Raw genomic sequence first — 17,266 nt, 5'->3', positions numbered from 1 at the left:
AAAGTAAAGACTCTGCTTGATTTTTACATCTCCAATCCCGTGTATTTGTTACCTGGAGGGGACCCATCGAGTCACGGACCCTAATAGTACTTTCATTTGCTTTCTTTCTGTAACTCTTAGGTGCAATCATTCCTTTCTTCCATCCTTTGTGCTGCTTCAAATATTCTCTGTGGGGCTGGTTTGGTGGACATGAATTCTTTCTATCTATTTGTGTCATGGAAGGGTTTTCTTTCCCCTTCAATTATGATAGACAGTTTTGCTGAGTAAAGTATTCTGGTTTGGCATCTATGATCCTTTAGAACTGAGAATACTTTGCTCCAGGCTCTTCTGACTTTTGTAGCTTGTTTTGAAAAGTCAGCTGTACTTATAATGGGTTTTACTTTATATGTAAAATGTTGTTTTCTCTAGCAGCTTTCAGTGCCGCTCTTTGTTCTGTACATTCAGTGTTTTTACCGTGATATGCCACGGGGAGTTTCTGTTCTGGTCCTATGTGGTGTTCTTTGCACTTCTTCAATCTGTATGGGCATGCTTTTACTTAAATAACTGAAATCTTCTTCTATAATCCTGTTGCCATTGACCTGAGATTTTTCTCCTTCCTCTATGCCTATAGCATGTAGATTTGGTCTTTTCATGATGTACCACATTTCCTGCATATTCCAGTCCTGTGTTTAAATTTTTTTTTTATATTCTTTGCTTGAGTGGTCCAATTCTCTACTTTATCATCTTGATATTCTATTTCCCATTTCATTCATTCTTCTGGTGAGGCTTTCTCCTGTCATTTTAAATTGGTGTATTAAGTTTTTCAATTCCACCTTCATTTCAGCTTGAGTTTTCTTCAATATTTCTATCTCCATGTGAATTCACTGTTCAAGTCATAATTGTCTTTGTCATTTTATTTACCAATATATTTGTATTTTTTGAGCTTCAGTCAGGAATTTATTCCTATCTTCTTTGAGTTCTTTGCATGTTCTTTAAAATCCTTGAATTATTTGATCATATTTATGATTATTCTTTTAAGTTCTGTGCCCTGCAGTATCTCTGGGTAGTTTGCTTTGTAAAACACTTCTATAGGACTGGTGAGATTTGGTGGGAACATATCATTTTGGTTTTTCACATTCTTTGTCCTTTTTCATTGTGACCTGGGCATATGATTTCTTTTGTTGGTTGTGTATGTGATATGAAATTTTAACCTGTCTTTTGTGCTAAGTTTGGTTCTGTTTTTATTGTTGTTGTAGTTTGCTTGGTTTCTGATCAGGTGTGAATGGTTAGTTGGTCTGTGCTTTAGGTTCTCACTTTTGATTTTTCTGTCGGAGGGATAGGATAGCTCCAGACAGGCTAGTCAGGAGCTCTCCAGCATTGGGAATGGGCCTAGTCCAGTAGCTGGAACATGGCAACTCAGTGGGGGTTCTGACTAGCAGAGCATGAGAGATGTGAGCCCTGGAGCAGCCCCCAGGTTGGTTTGCAATTTATGATGCTCCTGCCTCTGCGTCTCAAGTTCTGGGATCACAGGCATTTACCATGCCCAGCTGAGATTTTATTTTTATTTCTAAACATTTATTAAATGAATCTTTTCAAAATCAGTCCTTCAATGATCAATTAAAAGAATTTGTATATGAATATCGTCAGTCAATATGGAATTTCAGTAACAATGCACTTGCTTCAGGTACATGGGCATAATGGCATAATGCATTCCTAGGGTGAGTTGACATCTAGTAAAATTGCAAATGTACTGGGGGGGGTGGCACATGTCTTTAATCCCAGCACTCCACTCAGGAGGTAGAGGCATGTGGATTTCTTATTTCAAGGACAACCTTGTCTACACAGAGAGGTTCATGACAGGCCAGGCTACACAGTGAGACCCTGTATTTAAGATAGAAAGAAAAAACCCATACAGCATATAGTTGGATATTTCAGTTTAATTGTTTAATAGATTAACGCTTTCCTATTGAATTTGTTCTAATTTCTTCTAAATTGCTGTATGTTTTCCATGCGCCATTCCTTCTTGCCTTCTTTTTTGGCCTCACAGACCACATTTTATTTTCCAAGTTATCTAACTTTTAGTAGTTTACATGATATAGAATTTTTAAATATATGCTATAATTTTACATGAGGAATTTCTATAGATTCTTGTCCTAGTGATGAGGCATTACATTTCTGTATTTAACATTATTTTCTATGAATAGCTTGAGCTATACATTTTTGCTATTCTTTTTTTCTCGTTTGGTTGAAGCACTTCTGTTTATAACCTTCAAAATGGTCTTAATGTTTTCAGTTCTTAGTGAAGGATGAATTTTACTTTCAGATACTAGTCACACTTGGTTTTTACCACAATACTAAACACGTTTTCCATGTCTCCCACCACCTACTACTGCTTAAATCGTCATGATTTTGCTGCTCTGCAGCTCCTGCTCTTCCTCAGCTTGGCCCTTTCACACTCACGGTGCTCGGAAATATGAGTTCATACATTTAACATCTTTATCAGCATTAAGTAGACTTGACTTGATTTTTCCTTGGCTTTATTCCACAGTTTTCTACTGCTTCTTTTTAGATTAATATACAGGGTTTGAGTGATAACGCAGATGTTAAGAGTAGTGACTGCCCTTGCAGAGGACCCAGATTCAGTTCCTAGAACCCACATGGCAGCTCACAATCAAATACGACTCTAATTCCGGGGGATCTGACCCCCTCTTCTAGCCTCTGTGGACAGACACCTGTGGTACATTTGCATACATGCAGGCAAAACACTCGTACACATAAAATAAAAATAAATACATCTTTAAAATTAACATAATATTCCACATATTTGTGGTATATAGTGCAATTATGGCAATTAGGTGTATAATATACAGTGATCACATCAGTGAAAGTAGAATTTCTACCTCCTCCGAAATTGTTCATTTCTATTGGAGCATGTCTTTGAGGGTAAGAGGGCCTTTCTTGGCCTAGATGGGCTTGACTCAGACACTAAGGTGCCAGACAATCAATGTTCACCAAAGGTCAATCTGAGGCAGTGGCTCTAGGGTTTGCTGTCTCATATCTATGAAGAATAAATGTACGGACAAAGAGGAGTAAACAAGAGAGAGCAAGTTTATAAAGAGAGCAAGACACATTATTAAGATTCCTGTAGTGGGAGATGTACAACCACATTAGTATTTAAGCAGCATTTTGCAGTATATTGGTCAGCATTCTCCAGAGGAGCAGAACTGATATAATCACTATATATTAAAAGCGAATTTATTAGATTGGGTTGCACAATGTAGTCTGGGCAGTCCAACAATGACCGGATCATATCAAAGCAGTTGAGAACCTGGCAGCTGCTCAGTCCATGTGGCTGGGTGCCTCTGCCATCCTAATCTGCCACTGACGGCCTCCAAGATTCCTGGAGAACCACTGGCCCTCAGTCCATGTTTGAAGCTCAGAGCAGCTGGGTGTTGATATCAGGGAAGAATGCAGCAGCTACAGAGCAGTGGTCTTGCTGGCAAGAACGAAGACAAGCAGAAAGAAAGCAGCTTCCTTCGTCTCCCTCCTTTTATTTGAGTGGCTGCTGGAAGGTGCCACCCACATCTAGAGTGGGACTTCACACTTAAGACAATCTGATCAAGAAAGTCTTTCACAGATGTAGCCAGTAGTTTGCTTTTTAGTTGTATCCAGATCCAGCCAAGTTGACACCAAGATTAACCATCACAATGAGAGACCCTGAGTACTATTTTTAGTATTGTGGTGGAAATAAATTTGAATGTAGAACCTCAAGATAATATTTATCCTTACTAAGAGCTGAAAATACATACGAACGTTTGACTAGACTGTCAAGCTGCTAGTCTAAGGGCCCTTTATAGGACTTATGGCAAAAACTGGACAAAGACAGCTAATTTCTATTGAGATAGACGAATTTTCTTGGGCATATAGTTGGCTGGGTCAAGTGGGGCTTGAATGCTCTGTGCATTCGCCCCTGGCCCAACTGGGGAGATGATCACACGTTCATTCAATTAGGGAAGTGGTCATGTGTCATAGTGCCCCAGGATGATTCTTTCCTGAACTTAGCTTGGTTTGTCAGCTGTTGGCTTTGGCTAAGTCTGCTAGCCCTCAACCTTAGGAAGGTCTGTCACCTTTATGTGACCATCTTGTAGTTTACCATGGATCTTTGCCTTATTGCCTACTGGGAGCTGACTCTTACCACAGTTAGCAAGGTATAGCAACAGGTGTTATTGGTTATCTCATATTTACTTCCTTGTGTAAAATGTAGAATGGGGTAGTCTCCTCCCTAGAATAGGTGGAGACTTTTAAAAAAGTGTACTTAACCACAATGTAGTCTGTTGTAATTGGAAGCAGCAAAATGTAAAAGGGCAGCAGTGCATTCCTCAAGCAGAGACTCATGGGAGCCAGTCAACATTCATCTGTAAGCTCTCCTGTTTACCTCCCTCAGTGCCTTGACCTTGCCGTTTATATCTAATACTCCTTATAATGCTAGCATTTGCTTTTACCATAACACTATGTCTTGGGAATTTTCTGAAATCTGTATTACTCATAAATGGTTTTAGGTTTACTTTGGCCTTAAGCTGTTATATTTTATTTTTTAATATTTAAATTTTTAATTTTTTTGTCTATGAGTGTTTTAACTGCATGTATGCAAGTTCACCAGATGTGTGCAGTACCTATGGAGGCCAGAAGAGGGCATTGGAACCCTTGAATATTGAGTTACAAATGGTTGTAAGTCACCATATGGATGCTGAAAACTAAACCTATGTCTTCTGCAAGAGAAGTGCTCTTAACTGCTGGGTCATGTCTCCATCCCATTATCTATTATATTTAATTGCTTCTAACACCAACCCCTCCCAGCACACATACACCTTCTGTTATTTATTTGTGGGATTCCTCTTAAATACTTTAGAAACACTTTATTATATTAACTGTCACTTTCAATTAAATGTATTTTACTGTGATCTGGGACGATCCCTCCACTAGCACTTCCTGCTCATGCAATCTCTCTTCATCTAAGCCCATTTCTTATGCCAATCATATCTTGAATCTCCAAGTGTTAAAGACCAGCGTCACTTGTTGTCTCATCTTTTCGATAATTGTAAACACGATTATCATACTTCTCCCACCATTTTCTCGTCTCCCTCTATCCTCCCAGGATTTAGTTCTATCACTGAGCTTGTGGCCTGCTTTGTCTATGTTGATTTTTTCTCAATACCTGGAAATTCTTGGTTTACTTCTCATCTTTGGAATCACATTCCCTGTTTTCTATTTTTTAGTATCAACTAAGAATGCCAGGTACTGCTTCTTCGTTAATCGCATTGGTATGGGAGGGGAGCTGTGGGAGTACTTAGCTCTCTGGTGCTGTAATGGTATTTGCCTCCTTGTTGTTTGAAGCTTGGCTTGGCTACTGTTACACACTTTCAGTTCTACATTCTGCCTTCTCAGGCTCAGCAAGGATGACGTTTCTGCTCCCTTCTGCTTGGCCACAGTGATAGAAGATACAGTATGCAAAAATGGAAGTCTAGTTGTGCCTCTCAGTATTTGCCCTTGACCTCAACCCACTGGCTACTTCGTTATCTGAGTTCAAAGGAAAGTAAAAGATACCCGATTGCTAGAATTTATGTATTTTGAAGATTTCAATTTTCAAATCTAATCTGACATTTGTGTCAAAAATCCTGCTTACATTTGACTTCTACTCTACTTATCAATGTTTGTAGTATATTTTCTATAATTTTAAGGTGCTGACTTGAGTCAAAGATGCAGTATATGTACATAGCCAACCATCCTGAATGATACCAAGTCAAAAAGAGACAAAGTTGAGGCCCCAATCCAGGTTTCTAACACAAACATCATCTTGTTTGTACCACTATATTATATAGTAACATTTAAAAGACAAGAAAAATGAGTGAAATTGGTCACCGGACAATAGTTTAGTCCTCTCATGTTCACCAAGTTTTCGGTCTTTGATAGGAATACCATTAGGTATATAATAAGAGCATTTTTTAATCGGGCAAGGGATTCTGTAAAATCAAATCAATAATCAGTTCCCTCAAAGCTTGACAAACTTCCTGGAGGCAAGGTTTATTTTCCGGTTTTGCTTTTTAATGTAAGCAATAGAAACAATCAGCAATATTATCTTGTTTAACATGGACGACAAGATTTATAATCTTTGTATTTGCTATATAAGAAGATTGCTAAATATAAAATGGCCTGCCTTTCATTACTTGGTGATTGAATTATAGCCCCCATTCGCAGAGCAGAACTCCTTTGCCATCAAAGATTTCTCTTTCTGTTTTTATTCAGTGCATAGTAGATCTGATTTTAATCTGACTTAGTTTGTACTGGTATCTTTTATTAGAATTATTGATTCAGTCAAAATTAAGGACAACTTAAAATGCAAAGCTTCTGTTCTCATTTTGTTCCTTCTTCTGTCTTTCTTTTCCACAAAGTTTATAAGATACAAGTAACAATGTTGGATTCAAAGTGTTCTAGCACCAGGATCTGTGACATTTGTTTATTTGAGCTAATAAGACAAAGGCATATATGCCAATTTCTCCTTGATTGAATTTGCCCATACAATCAACACTTGGCCTGACTCATTCAGAGAACAGGCTCAGTCATTAGTATTAATATGTACTAGGGTATCATGTTGCCTTCCACAAGCGTTTCTTCCCATTTGAAATATTAATATGAAAATAATTCCCTTTGAATTAGTACTCAGACCCCCTCCAGAGATGCCATCTGTTCCCAAAAAAATGTTTATAGAATGTGTTCTCTCCTCTCTGCTTTTAGAGCTGTTTTTAGAAATCAATGTCTAATAAAAATAGTCCCAGATTAAAATTTTCCTAGGAGACCACTGGAACCAAATTTCCCTGGTAACACTAAGATTTAACAAAACAAATCATCAAAAGTAGATTTTTTGTAACATAGACTGGTGCTTCAGGCCAAACGGTCAACTCACTAAAAGTATTTCACCAAACAGCTCCTCAGAACAGGATTAAGATACCCCTGGAAGCAATTGGATGATCACGACACTTTTCAGCTATCCAGGAGAACAGTTTGCCTATTAAAATCTTCGTCATGACTTACTATCAAGACTATGTGCTCTCTAATTATTGCTCAAGTTACACAGTGCTGATTTGAACCAAATAGAGAACATGACCATCAAATAAATCTAGCTTTGCCATGTGTGTGGTATCCACGTAAGAATCCTCTGACATTTGTATGCTGTAGAAGTTGACGTGAGTGACACTATCACAATGCTTCAACCCTTGGCATGGCTAAGATGACATGAGAGCCCAAAGATGTGGTGTCATGAGATTCTCATTCCATGCCATAACAGTCTCATTCCCTATCATGCCACACAAGCTGTATTATTCCACAAGTGTCACAACTAAGGAAACACTGTAAAGCACTCTCCACATGATTACTAACAGGCAGAATTCAATATAGTCCATGTAATGTTAACTTAGAATTTTGAGTGTTTTTAAAAGTAGATCAGGAAAGAAAGATGAGTGATAGCAAATGCATAATTGCTCATCTAGCCAGAAAATGAGTGTGTTAATCAGCCTTTTATCATTGTGACAAGTTAACAGAAGATAAACAACTTAAAAGAGGTAAAAATAATTTGGATTGTGGTTTCAGAACTTGGATTCCATAGTCTCTTGCTTGCATTGCTTCAGGGTCTAAGGCAAAGCAGACCAGCATGATGGAAGAAAGTTGCTCACTTTCCTGGCAGCCAGGAAGGAGGGGGTAAAAGAGTAAAAGTGAGGAAGAGGAGGAGCAGGAAGAGGAGGAGGAGGAGAGAAGGGGAGGAGGGGGATGAGGAGGAAGAGGAAGTAAAGAACCAAGGGGGGAAGAAAGAGGGAGAGAGGGGAGGAAAGGAAGGCGTGGGAGATGTCATGTAGTTCCCTAGAGCAGCACTTCAAGGACCTCGTCCTTTCAGCTGTTTAACCTCCTAATATGAGTCCATCAATGAATCAGCCACCTGAGGAGTTTGGAGTCTTCATGATCCGACACTTCCCCAAAGTCCATTACAAACGTCTTTACCTTCCGACCTTTTTGGAGTATTTAGTTCCAAACAATAACAGAAAGTGCATTTAAGGACACAAAACTTTCAGAATCCTATGCTTTGTCATTGTAGCTCTCAAAAAATAATTTTTCTCTTAATGATGATAATAAGACCTAATCTGGTCATGGAAGCACATCCTCAGACATTGAAACAGCTTAAATATTACTAAGAAAACCATATTTTTTATAAAAATCTAACATTTTAAATAAAAATCATTATGCACACTATAGGTCATGCAAGTGAAGAATTCTATTTAAACCAGTTTTCAGTTTCAAAATAAATGATTTAATGAAGCTCAATTCTTTTCTACTAGCATTCTTTTTAAAATTAGCAGCTCTGAAAAACTTTAATGTGACACACATATCGTGATTAAAATATTTTGTTCTTACTAATCTATTTGTGAATTGAATTTAAAAATCTATCCCAGAGATTTGCTGCTGTACTGAGAGACTCCAGTACATTTTGCTCAATGGTGTAAGTCAGGGAGAACTTTACTCCCTGAAGCATAGTAGGACTGCAGTAAACAGATGGACTTGAGGCAGGCAAGAATAGGTAATTATTTGGTCTAGGACTACACTTGACTGAGGCTGTACACACACTCCTCTTCAAACAATGCAGTTGGTAAAATAGGAACCTCACTTGCATATACTGTGCACAGACATCTCTCTCTAATAATGCACTTTGCAACATAGAACTCCCTCCCTCCCTGCATCCAGCTACACATATGATCCACTCTAAGCAATGGAATAACTTTCTCTGCCCCTAGAAAAGAACAAGGACTTCCCTTTCAACAAAAGTGTCCAATCAATTATATTCCCATTTATACTGGACTAGTTCTGGGTGCATATGCTATAAGAGAGACTATGTCCTGCTAGTGAACTTTAGGGAGAATCTCCCATTTACCATCTTATGTCCATGCATAATTTAGTGTACATATAACTAAAATCAAATGCATCCAGAGCTGGAGAAAAGGCTCATCAGATAAGAACACTGACTGCTCTTGAAGAGGACACAGATTTGGTTTCCAGGACCCCACATGATGCTTAACAGTCATCTATAACATCAGTTCCAGGGGATCTGAAGCCCTCTTCTGGCATCTGCAGGTATCACACACATGTAGTGCACTTGCATACATGCAGGAAAAATATTCATACACATAAAAAGTAAAAGTCAACTTAAAAATCAAATAAATAAATAAAAATCAAATGCATCATGGAAAGGAACATGCTAAGTAGAGAAAAGATTGTGTAACCCAAACCTGTCAATCAAAGTAGAGATCCACCCTTGCCATATCCCTTAGTATTAGCTACTGCTTCCTTTAAGGTCCATAAAGAAAACTCAACAACACTCAGGGCCCTTCAGGGATCTCTAATTCATGAGGCCACTGCATCTCTTGGCAATGTGGCCAAGGCCTGCACTCTTACGTTGTTCTCAAACTTTTGCTGCTTTACTTCTTGTGTACATCTTTTCTAATTCCTTGAATAAAACACTGAGAAAGAACATGGAAATATCCAGTCGAGATACCCACCACCTACAACAGGCTGTCTTATTACTTCAGCTCAATAAAAGGTCCAAAGCCTAGCTGCTTCTCATTCTAGTACAAAAGGAGAACCTAAACTATGAAGAAATGAAAAGGTACCTACTTAATCATTGGGTTATAAGGGTCATTCCATTCTAGTTCACTACCATTATGCAGACACTTTTTTTCTCAATAAAAAAAGTGTCTTTTCAGTAAATTCTTTTTTTCTTATCCTTATCAAATAATAACTGCCGTCTTTTTTTAGTTTTTTTTTTTTGTTTCTTTTGTTTTGTTTTGTTTTTGGCCAGGAGATTGTTCATCAACTTCCTTTTACTTACAATGAATTCAAATACACATTGCCTGAGATAAAGGAAACATATCTCTTACAGCATGGCACAGAAAATCATTATAAGGTTTTTAAATCACAATGTGAAGCTTGATCACAAGTTCTAACAAAAATGCCTTTGTGGTCCAGATACGGTCTATGAGAAGTTGCGAAGTGGAATGACAATACAAGAGAAAGGACTACATCCCTAAGAAGTAAATGAAGATGTTTATTCTAAAGTAAAGGGTCTAAGCAATCTCAGGTATGAAGAATGTTAGCATAACTTAAATATTAAGAAAAATTCTTTAAATAACAAAATGAAGAAAAACATGATCAACAGATTTGGTATATGATTGGCAATTACCCAAAATGAGAGCCTTCAGCCTTTTAAAGTAGAAGAAAGTCACTGCATACACATATGCTGTTCTCATCTTTTCCTTCCTATCTTACCAAATGAAAACACAGGTTACTTAGAGGAAAACTAGATCCTGCTGCTGCAGCCTGAGAAAAGAATGCTGGTCATTCATTAACCCAATGCAGTGTCCTCAATGGCCTGAAAGAAAAGAAACAGGGGCCACCTAGGTTAACAACTAATGTTAGCAACGATGTCAAGGCAAGCCAGAGTATAGGAGACCTTCCTACACAGCACAAAAGAGTTTAGCAGCACCCAATTTGTGAAGTAAATCCAGCCTTCTCTCTAAGTTTGGGAGGTCTCTCAGTGTCAGATGATAGGAGTTGGGAGACACAGCTGGTGCCCCAGAAGCTGTTCCAGTGCATGTAGGAACTAGGACTTGGTCTCTCTACAGGTCAAGGGTGGGAAAAGATGTGATTTTCAAAATGTCCATCATGCTGCCTATGAAGCCAAAGTCCGAAGTAGATGAATTTTTAAGGACTATGCCATATTTAAATGCATACATGGGGGGGTACTTAAAACAAGTATAAAGAAAGAAGAAAGAGAGAGTGGGGGAGGGAGGGAAGGAGGGGGAAGGAAGGAGGGAAGGAAGGAAGGAAGGAAGGAAGGAAGGAAGGAAAGAAGGAAGGAAGGAAAAAGAAAAGAAAGAAAGCATTCTATACAATGTTTGCCTGTGATCCTTTTCCTGTCAAAACCTATGAGGCTAGCCAGTCCTAGGGACTCACATCTTCCATGCCAGCACTAAGGAGACAAAGGCAGGCAAATCTTTCTGAGTGCGAGGCCAACTGATCTACAATAGGAGTTCCAGGCCAGCCAGGGCTGCATAGTGAGATCCTGTCTCAAAAAAAAAAAAAAAACAAACAAAAAAAAAAAAACTGTAAGGCCACTCTTGATGTGTAATAAATGGAATGGATAGAATTGTGTCAGAATCTTTTAAAAGCAGGATCTCAAAGAGAAATAGTATATTGACTATGTGAAAAAGAATGTGTAATTAATTATGACTGAAATGGGATGAGTTAAAATATAGAATTTTAGTAATAAAATGTGTGGAGTGATTTTAAATAAATGAAGCACTTCAAGAAAAAAACAACAATTATTTGAAAGCTGACTATATGTCATATGCAGAAAGTACTCAAACAGCAAGGGCATAAATGTATTGCCTGAATTAGTTGCAAGTTGACCTTGATCAGATACTGATGAAAAGAAGAATAAGAGTAGTTTTCAAAATTAAAATGCGAAAAATTTTGTAAATATAAGTAAAGCTAAGCAATCAATATAGCAATCACTAAAAACATGTAAATTTTCACCCCAAGGAATGTGCTTCTAAAGATAGGAAGAGCCTGCACAAGGAGTTGTGTTAGAGGGATCTGGAAAAGACAAAGAAGTAGCTTTTAAGTGGCTGCTAAAGCTGGGAATAAATCATCTCAGGCATCCCCACCTGCTTTCTTTCCCTCTAGCCCACATTTTCTCCCAAGTGAACTCTTGGATAATAGTTTGAGAACATTTGATTCCTGTCAAGAGATACTCAAACCATCTTTGTGGAGTCTCCAACACACACACACACACACACACACACACACACACACACACATACATGAGAATAAGATTTCCAAGAATCTGTTCTTATAGTTATCCACATCAGTTGATTCCAAATTCTGCCTTGTGCTGTTAATACAGGTGAGGAGCAAGTCCCCCCTAGAGGGTCCTTAGTCTCATTCATTAAAGAATTTAATAATGAACTCAAATAGAAGCTTTAGGATAATTTTATTCAAATTGAGGAAAAATCCTCAGGGTACGTGAACCATAAATCTTAGTAGCTGCCTTGTGAAGGAGAATGAAGAGGAGAAAGACAAAAGCCATGAAGCCCTGCTAGTTTAGAGCCTGCAAGGAGGTCAGACAGACACCACCTGTCAGACCGGCAGCCACATGGTGGGGAGAAGGGAGAGTTCAAGAAAAAGTAAAAAACCCAAAATGTAGGGACTGCCCAAAGCCTTAGGGGTTGAAAACATGGTTAGAAAAGAGATATACATATGGACTCTTAAAAAATTATACTGACCCTTTGATCTTTGGTTATACTTTCCTTTTGGGTGTTTAAGACCCTACAGTTGGTCCAGATAAGCCAATTTATTTTTACTCTTAAGGCAATTTGAGGATCTGTTCCTCAGGGGTCACATGGTCTTGGGAGGCGCCCCTGGCTCCTTTCTTTTATCAGCTCCGTCTGTGTGAAGATAAGTCAAAGGTCCTGCTCAGCCATGGCTGGCTTCACTTAGAAGCATGGAGGAAATGTTTCCTCTGAGTTGACCCTCCTCTTTGTAACTGGACACTGGTTCAAGTCCATCTGCTGGGGTCTCCTCGGCCTCCTTGATCAAGAGGACAGGTCACTTACCACAGTTACAGGACATTTTGAGAGATGTTCATAGTCCTCTGGAACTTAGTTGACCTAGGAGGGCAATGGGCAAAAACTGTCCTTTATGTCCCTCTGACCAAATTAGTACAGGCCTCAAAGTATGGCTGTTAAGCATCCAAAAAGGTTAGTTCCACCAGTCTGGTACTTTTAATTACCATGTCTCATGTAGATAAAGCTTGGACAATAAAAACAACTCTTAACAGAGTGTTAGTAGCATTAAAAATGAGCCTTTCTGTAGGAAACAGTATATTTTAAAATGAAATGGAGATCTTTCTTAAAGGTTAAAAACTTATTCAATTTCATGTCTTATAGGGTTTATACTGAGTTCAATATTGTATAACTGTATTAATTCAACTTTGAACCTAAAAATTTACAGCCACTTTTGAAAGAGATGTATCTTTGCTCTGGAAATTGTTATTGAACATGTTAAAGCTGTAATGAAATGCTTCTTCTAATCATGTGGTTATTAAATAAATAAAAAAGAGTTCTTTAAATTTCTGTTATTACATACCTATCAACACTTTACTTTCTCTGCACAGCATATAAATGGTGGAAAGACAGAAACCACAAACACTGATTCCTACATAAGGAAGCACAATTAGGGCTTGAGTGGAAGCTTTCTGACATCTGCACAGGAGTAATTATCGAAGTCATCAAGTTAGGATTTCAGAGTGAGAGAGAGAAAGCACTTAAGCATGAAAGAACACAAGACTGACCTTTGGGACACCTGTTTTAGGAGGATAGATGGGGTGTTTAGAGGAAAGAAAAACAAAATCAGGAGTTTTATGTCCTTGGAGGCAGAAGGACTTTAAGGGGACTTTAAGAGGCCCAGGTAGGAGGTTGGAAAGCACACAGAACAATAAAGAAAGTTATCCACAGTCCTTTTTTTCTCAATGAAGAATCATGGAATAGATTTTTCAGCTACTAGAATGGTCATCAAAATTAATTAAATTTTTACATGAAGTCTGAAGCATTCATACTTATCTCGGAAAATTGTCAAAATGTTGAAAACTTCAAGGATTAAGCAAAGACTAATATAGAAAAAAATCACATTTAAACTTTAATGATTTTTAAATAACCACAAGTCTCATCACTCATTTAAAGGAAAGAGTGCACCAGATGGCTCTTTGCCAGCACAAACTGTTCTCTGTGTTTATAATGGGTTTCTGTAAATGGCTTTGATTGACAGCAACCAGTTCTGTTACTAAATAGTGTGACATTAGGTCAATCATGACGTAACTTGATAATGCCACATCAATAATGGGACATTTTATACCGTAGTTTGGAACAAATTTCTGAAAGAAAGGAAGAAATATTTAGTAATGGGTGAATATTTTAAACAAATGTTAGCTCATCACACTGTGACTTTTTGTTAGTCATGTTCAAGGCCTACAGAACGATAGTAGCTGCCCTCAGAATGCAGAATTATTTTTAAATCAGGAAAGAAATGCATGCTGATAAAAGACATAACATAGCCAGTTGTGTTCGTTGTACTATATAGTGTACCTACTTTTACATCAAGTCTTTAGATTCATTGGGACATATATTTCAGGAGGATAAATAGGCCCCAAAGTACTACATGGCCTAAAAGCACAACATTGGAGGAGTGGAGTGGGAGAAAATAGTCAGCCTCCCCTAAAGTGGATCCATCAAATAAATACACAACCACCATATGATAGAAAAACAGCTCTCACTCTAGCTCCATAAAGAAAAGTCACTGGGCTCCCTCTGCTCTCTGTGTCTGTGATGCATTCCCTGTCTGAGCATGTGAGGGCTGAAAGTTCATCTTAACCACAGGAAATTCAACCAGGCTGACAAGGCATAGATAGCATAGATTGAAGTAGGGACTATCTGACCAAAGGAGTGAGGAAGGGAAATTCAGAGAGGGGAAGAGGACGCATAAGTGACAGAGGTGGGTTGTAGTGAGAGACCCCGAATTATCTCCTGGAGAATTTGATTAACTGTCTGGTTTGTGTGTCCTGAAGCACATCCTGATCTCCTAGGGAAAAATTCTGCCTTAATTTCCTGTTTCTAGTCGTGGTGAGGATGTGCCTCTGTTTCCAGGCTGGGGCACTGTGCTAGCAGCAGTCCTGAAATGAGTGACAGTAAGAATTAGAGCCTCAGTGGAAGCGTCATGAACTTTAGTGTGCTTTGCAAGACCCCTTGATATGCTGTTCTCTGAATACACTGATGCTTGACTAAACTTTATTCAGGTTCCTCCAAAAACTTCTAGACTCATCTGTGCACTTCCTTGTGAAATACAGTTTTAGCACGATGGTTATTACGCCTATTTAACAAGAGCCCTCTGCTTTCAGTCTCTGTCCATCCCTGGTATCTAGTTGGATTCTTCACCCTCCATTTCTCTCCAGTGATGTCTAATCTCTCTAGCCTCTCCTACAGAATCTTGTTAGGTCAGTTTAGTCAGAATTCCACTCAGCTCTGGTATTTCCTCTTCATCATTTTCCACTTACTGACACCTTCTTTCCTATTCGGTACATTGCAGAGATGCATGTATCTACCATCATGGGCCTACCTGGAATTCATAGGATTTTTTTTTAAACAGCATCATTAGGCTATTGCTTTATGATTAGATGTCTCTCTTCTCTTCCTCTGAATGAAACCTGATATTTCTAAAAGTTTTAATTCAAATGTTGCATCTTTGATGGCATTTGTTCTGATTTCCTAACAGAATTTGTATTCTTCCTCAAAATATACATAGTGTTTGGCAAATATATTTTTACAATATTTTAAAATAATGTAGTGTGTGTCCTGGCTGTTGTGGCTATATGTAAATATGTTTTAAAGTATTTAGTTAAATATTTAATTCAACTGGGTTCTCATGCATCCTTGTTAAAAATTTATTGGCTAAGTCCTTCCAACTGGAGCAAGAGAGTAGCTATTTGTTCAAAAGAAGAGAGGGATCCTGACCTCTTATATGCCCTCTATTAGAGAAAGCAGGAAGAGATGCTCTCTGAAATCTCTGTATTTTAAGGCACAGTTGAGCATGTATTAACTAAACTTCACAGTTGATCAAAGCAAGAGTGTCCAACCCATGGCCTGTATATGTTGCCCAGGACAGCTATGAATGCAGCCCAATACAAAATCATAAACTTTAAACAGATTAAAGCTTATCTACCAAATACACATACGAAAGAAAGAAGAAAGAAAGAAAGAAAGAAAGAAAGAAAGAAAGAAAGAAAGAAGAAAGAGAAAAACTTGCTTAAAACATTATGAGATTTTTAAATGACTTTTTTTGTAACTTGATTACACAGTTCTTGAACATGAATTTGGGGATGACAATTTTATGTTACAAAGCCACAAAAATAAATGTATGTATGTTCTCACAGCTCGCAGTATATAGGTTGACTAATGAGAGGTTTAATGTATGGCCTAAGAGATAATTATTTAAACAATGTGGCCCAGAGTAACCAAAAGGTTGGACACCCTAGATTAGAGGAATATATCCAGAAAGAACACTTTCTTTAACAGATGTTTCCTAGAAGCAAGGATTGCTACTTGGACTATGCAAATCTCTGCCAGTTTCACTTATTTTGCTGTCCATGTTCTGACAGAGACATGTCTCGCATGATGTCTCACAAATGAATTACCCAGTTTCTTTTTTATGGTCATGGATCAGCAGGACACAGTAATAACCAATTAGGGTCACAAAATCCATTGAATTTGTCTTTGATGAAATTAATCTTTGTTATGTGCAAACCTTGCTTAATATAACAGTTCTGCTGATACCTGAAGGGGAAAAAAAAGCACCATTTAGATAAAAGACCATACTTAGGGACTGGGGCATGAAGGCTCACTCGTCCTAGTTTGAACTATGTGTTAGGAAGGTGAACTCTAGCATGGTAGAGCATGCCTTTAATCCCAGCACTTGGGAGGCAGAGGCAAGTGGATCTCTGTGAGTTCGAGGCCAGCCTGGTCTCCATAGTGAATCCAGCCAGCTAGGGCTACAGGAGGTGAACTCTAACCATCATTCACAGAGAATGCATGACCTAGGGGAGAACATTTAAAGCTAACGTAGATGTATAGAAATGAAATCAGGACTATTTTTTCTGTGAAAATGTAACTACTACACCTTTATAATCACAGCCCTTCAGATTTTTTTATGGTAGCTTTTAGACAAATATTGACTCCTATAAACAAAATACAAGTTATTCTGAAAGACAAATAGAGATTTGTTTGTTTCCTCTAGACATTAAATTCACAGTCAGCACTAAGGTGTGTCCAGGAATTTCATCTGAAACACATTGTGACAAATAGCACCTGTTTCAACCTATTGTCAATGCCTGCCTTTCATAAGGCTCTGGAACAGGCCGAACAGCCTGACAAACCCAATTAGAGAAGAAAAGGAATAGAAAGAGAGAAACAAAGAGGGACCATATCACCTGTTGAAAAATTAACTGAAAATTTGGAATCTGATTTTTAAAAAGTGATACACTTGCAATAGGCTGTCTCCAAATTTCTAGAAGATAAAAATAACAAAAATCATAATTTAAAAACTCTTCTATATCTTAATTTAAAAATTAGCATCTGGTAGG

This window comes from Nannospalax galili, unplaced genomic scaffold (genome assembly GCF_000622305.1).
Source record: "Nannospalax galili isolate Female #2095 unplaced genomic scaffold, S.galili_v1.0 scaffold1501, whole genome shotgun sequence".
Classification (NCBI taxonomy): Eukaryota; Metazoa; Chordata; class Mammalia; order Rodentia; family Spalacidae; genus Nannospalax; species Nannospalax galili.
The sequence above is the reverse complement of the archived record's forward strand: the minus strand, read 5'-3'. Positions refer to the sequence as shown.